Genomic DNA, 5,732 nt, shown 5'->3' on the forward strand with positions numbered 1-5,732 from the left:
AAAGCATGTCACTAACTTTCTGTTTTGGAAAATGTTTTTTTATATAAAATATGTAACATGTAACAGATTTATTATTTTAAGTGAATTAATAATTTTTAAATTCTGTTTTAATTTCTGTATTTTCAATATAGATGGATATAACCACAAAGACACAAGCTTCTGGAAGTCCTCAAAAAAGCATTAAGAGTGTAAAGTGGTACTGAGGCCAAAAACATTGAGAATTAGTTCATAAAGGAAGTTTCAGCAAATTTCAGAGAATTAATATACTTACCATGCATGCTCTCTGTTCAAAGCATTTAAAGGTCAACGACAGACATATATATTTTAAAAACTCCATATGTTTAGAAACTTAAAGGAATACTTCTAAATAACAGATTTAAAAAATTATAATTAAAAATTAGTAGTTAAAACTATATTCTTTTAGTTTTACATATAGTCTTTTTTGCTACATATCTAACTTGTGAGATGCAGTAAAAGAAGACATTTATAGCCCTAAGTGCTTATATTAGTAAAGGAGAAAGGCTGAAAATGAGCTAAGTATTCAACTTAAGAAGTAGGAAAAAAAACAAAAAACGGAATAAATCCAAGGTAAGTAGAATGGAGATATATAAAGATTAAAAATTAATGAACTGTAACAAGACCCAAATTTGATCAAGAAAGGAGAAGACACAAACATTAGGAATGAAAAAGAAAGACATAACTACATGTCCAGCAGAGATTAAAACATAATAAGAAAAAGCTATTAACAATTTATACAATAAATTTGAAAACTTGTAAAAAAATGGACAAACCCCTAGAAAAATGATAATTTATCAAAATGAACTTAAGAAGAAATAGAAATCCTGAATCATCCTATAACCATTAGACGAGTTGGATTAGAGGTTTTAAATCTTCCCACAAAGAAAACATCAGATTCAGACAGTGATACAAGTGAGTTTAACCAAACTTGAAAGAAAAAATCAGCACAATATTATACAAACTCTTTCAGAGCACAATAAAAATAGAGTTCTTTCTCCCCATCTCAATCTACAAGAGGAAATAACCTTGATCCTAAAAACAGATAACAGAATAGCTAAGAAAGGAAAAGTACAGGATAATATTACTTGAGAATTGGTAGAAAAATGGATACAAATTGACAGTCTAATTCTAAAATTTATATAGAAGAGCAAAGAGCTTGGAATAGCCAAAACAACTTCAAAAAGAACAAAACTGGAGGGATTATGCTACCTGATTTCAAAGCTTATTATAAAGCTACAGTAATCAAGACAACATGGTATTGGTATAAAGACAGAGTTATAGATCAATGAAACAGAACAGAGTTGAGAAACAGACCCACACAGATGTGATCATTTTATTTTCAACCAAGGTGCCAAGGCAATTCAATGGGAAAGGATGATCTTTTCAATAAATGGTACTGGAACACCATTGGATAGCTATATACCAAAATAATAATAATAATTTCTGGCTTTAACAAAAATCGATTTAAGATAGATCATAGACCTAAGTGTAGGAGCTTACATTGAATAATTTTAGAGGAAAATAGGAGAAAATTTTAGTGACCTTAGGTTTTGCAAAGATATCTTAAACATGACACAAAAGGAAAAAAGAAAAAAAATGATAATTTGGACCTCATCAAAATTAAAAACTTTTGCTTTGTGACTAAAACAAAAAGGTAAGCTACAGACTGAGAGAAAATATTTGCAAAAGACATATCCGACAAAGCAGACAAACAACTCAATTTTTAAATGAATAGACAGTTCACCAAAGATGGCAAGTAAGCATAAGAAAAGATAACCAACATCAATTAGTTGTTAGGAAATGCAAAATGAAACCAATATGAGAAATCTCTACATACCCAATAGAATGGCTGTAAGTAAAAAGACCAACTATACCAACCGTTGTTGAAGATGTGCAGCAACTGGAACTCTAATACACTGCTGGTAGGAATGCAAAGTGTTGCAATCACTTTTAAAAATCAGTTCTCTACCAGAAAGCTCATTAGAGACTTAATTCCTAAGCTTTACACTTGAGGCTGGTCACATAGGCTCCCTCTCAGTCTAGCAGCACAAAAATTCCAGACCCTCAAAAAGAAAGCAGGTGTTTGACATAAACCACATTATTTGCATAAACAGTTTAGGCACAGTGAGCCACTCTTATCAGTTAGGGTGGTTAGAAGCCTCCCAAAATTCCTAGTTTCCAGATGCCAGCCAAGGGCCAACCTTGTAAGCAGGCCTTTCAAAGGATGGCAGTCAGGCCTGCTATATTAACTCTTTTTCACACAATAATATAAACTAGTTGAATTTATCCAGGGAATGAAAAGGGAGATAACATTTGTAAAATCTATAAATAGTATTCTCTACATTAAAAGAAAACTAATCATTTCAATAAACAGAAAGTATTTGATAAAATTCAATACACATTCATTATAAAACCTTTTAGTAAAGTATAAATTAACTTGATAAAATGTATCGACCAAATATCTATAGCAAACATTATTTCTTAATACATTAGAAATATACTCTTTAAGTCAGGAAGAGACAATTAATGCCTACAATCAATGCTTCTATTCAACATTTTACTGGAGACCCTAGCCAATCCAGTAAGATAAGAGAAAGGAAAGGTATAAGGATTGGAAAGGAAAAAAGAAATGTCAGAATTCATAAATGATAGAGTTATCTTCCCCAAAAATAGCCAAGACAAATTTTCAAGAATATGGGGCTTTAGCAAGATGACTGAATATAATATCCACATATTAAAATCATATAAAAATGAACAAATTATATACAATATGAATTATTTTTCAATACAGCTGGTATATTTTTAAAAATCAATTAAGGCTGGTGACTATAGAGCTTGGGTGACTGGGGCTATGTAATTGAGCATTTGTAGCTCTCAAGCTTGTGCCGACAGCAGGGATAGCTTCATTTCCCATATAAAAATAAATACCAGATTTTTAAAAATATTTCAGCTGTATTGAGATATAATTTACATACCATACAACTCACCCATATATCAATCTCAAGTTCAGTCATCTTGCTAAAGTCCCATATTCTTTTTGTTGTTGTTGTTCTGGCTTTATTGAAATATAATAGACAATTAGTTGCTTGTATTTACATTGCATAATTCAATGAGGTTTTTTTCAGTTATAGTTAGCATACAATAATATACCAGTTTCAGTTTTACAGCATAGTGATCAGATACCCACATAATTCACAAAGCGATCACCCCACTAAATCTAGTACCCCTCTTCCCCCTTACATATTTATTACATTATTAACCATCTTCCCCATGCTACACTCTACATCTCCATATCTCTTCTGCAACTATCCATTTGTTCTTCTTAATCCCTTTGCCTTTTTGCCATCCCCCCAACCTCCTCCCACCTAGTAGCCCTCAAAATATTCTCTATATCTATGAGTTTATTTCTGCTTTTGTTGTTGTTCATTTTGTCCTTCAGATTCCACATGCGTGTGATAAACTCCCTTATTCTTGATAATGTATCTTGGCTCTTTAGGGTAGATAACCCTATAAATAATCTATAAATAATGACATTTCTTTTTTCCTTTCCAATCCTTACACTTTTTTTTTTCTTATCTTACTTCACTGGCAAAGAGCTCCATAAAAGCAACCTAGGCCAGACAATTACTAAAGTTTGGACACTCTAACAGAAACCATGATAACGATATTGTTTAACTGTACCTAAAAAAAATCCAAATTCAATCTGGAGTTAGAAACAAAAACTAAGTTCAAAATTGAAAAATCTGAGGAAGATGCTCCCTTCAAGTGAAAATTCCATCCTTAAATGACAAGCTCTACCAGAGAGATTTAGAAGTTACATCAGCATGATCAGTGAACCATCAACAATCTCCATTGGTGTGCAGGGACATCAGAGTAAAGGAATTGAAAATCACGGCAGTACTAAAACAAAAAGAATGAAAGAGCCTTCTCATTTCTCTAATTGCAGCACAATTAGTGATTATTGAAATTTGGGTAAAATTACTGAGGAAGATGATTTTCATGATGGTTAATGCTTGAGTAGGAGAGGAGCATTTTTTCAAAAGGAAGTTTTAGACTCCGTATGAGTGATCTGACTTCAGTGAGAGTGAGAAAAGTGATGAAGAACTCACTATAAGTAAAAATAAAGGGGGTTTTTTTGTTTTGTTTTGTTTTTAAGTAAAGGAAAAGCCCCAGTAAAAAAGAATCCGCCTAAATTAAAACTTAATTCTTTGAGGACACCAGTAGATGCTACTGCTATAGCAACCAATAAATTAATCAGTTCACTCCAAAAAGGGTTTCTCTCATCTCAGAGCCCATAAGAAAACCATTACAAATATTCAGCCCTGCAGCTAAAAGCAAGAGGTCTAAATAGATACTACCAGTAGCATCAGGAAGTAGTGGCAACAGCTGCAGCCTACTTGTGGATATTTATGGTAAGTCTTGATAACTTGATACAGCGTTTTACAATAATTTCAAGCATATTCCTTTAGAACACAGCATCTATTGAAACATAAATACAGTGAAACTGAGAAATCAGTATTTTCTGTTTAATTTTGTTTTAGTGGGGGAAAGCTATGTGAATGTGTGTGTGTGTGCATTCGTGTGTGTCTGTTTAAATGATCAATTTATAGTAAGTCGGTGATATATAGAAAGTGCTTCTCAAGTACTTAGCCTTATTATGATGTCAGGTAATATCACTTTTAAAGAAATTTAATCTAGATAGATCATGAATGCAGTTACAAATATTTTTATAAAGGGTGAATTCTAATCAGCTGCTAGTTATAACATATATATCATTTACATATATCCTATACATACATATGTATAATTTAAATCTTGTTAACCAAAATTAATAATACCTAGCTTAGTTATTGTGCTTTATAAAAACATAGATGTTAACACAAAAATATGCAATTCAGAATTATAATTAAAATGGACATTTGCCTTTTTATTGAAAAGCAATTGTACCTTCAATAACTGAATGGCTAAACAAACTGTAATACATCTAGAAAATGGAATACTACTCAGCAATTTTAAAAAATGAACTATTGATGCATACAAAATTTAGATGGATGTCAAGGGCATTATGTTGAATGAAAAAAGCAAGTCTCAAAAATCTCCATATTGTACAAGTCCATTTAGATAAAATCCTCAAAATGATGAAGTTACAGATAAGGAGAACAGATTATCAGTAACCAGCATTTAGAAATGGTGGTGGGACGCTGAATAGATACAACTATCAAGGGGGCCAAAATATTTGTGGTTATGGAATAGTTCTGTGTCTTGATTGCAGTGCTGGTTACATAAATCTACACATTTGATAAAATGTCGTAGAACTATACACATACATTGTACCAATGTCAATTTCCTGGTTTTGATATTGTAGCATAGTTATATAAGATGGAATCATTAGGAAAGTGGGTAAGAGTAGTTCATGGGATTCTGTACTATTTTTGCAATTTCCTGTGAATCTATAATCATTTTGAAATAAAAAGTTAACAGAAAAAAGACAGAAGTAAAAGAGCAGTTGCATTTCTATACAACAAAGTTAGAAAGTAATTCTTTTAAAGATACATTTAAATAGGTAATAAAAATCATTAGTTATCTAGGAATTTTTTTAAAAGATATGCAAGACTGGTATGTAAAAAATTATAAAACTTCATTGAAAAATAAGTGGAGAGATATCATATTCATTGATAGGAAGACTCAATATTATAAAGACATCACTTTTTTAA

The sequence above is a fragment of the Pteropus vampyrus genome, unplaced genomic scaffold, assembly GCF_000151845.1.
Source record: "Pteropus vampyrus isolate Shadow unplaced genomic scaffold, Pvam_2.0 Scaffold384, whole genome shotgun sequence".
NCBI classification, from domain to species: domain Eukaryota; kingdom Metazoa; phylum Chordata; class Mammalia; order Chiroptera; family Pteropodidae; genus Pteropus; species Pteropus vampyrus.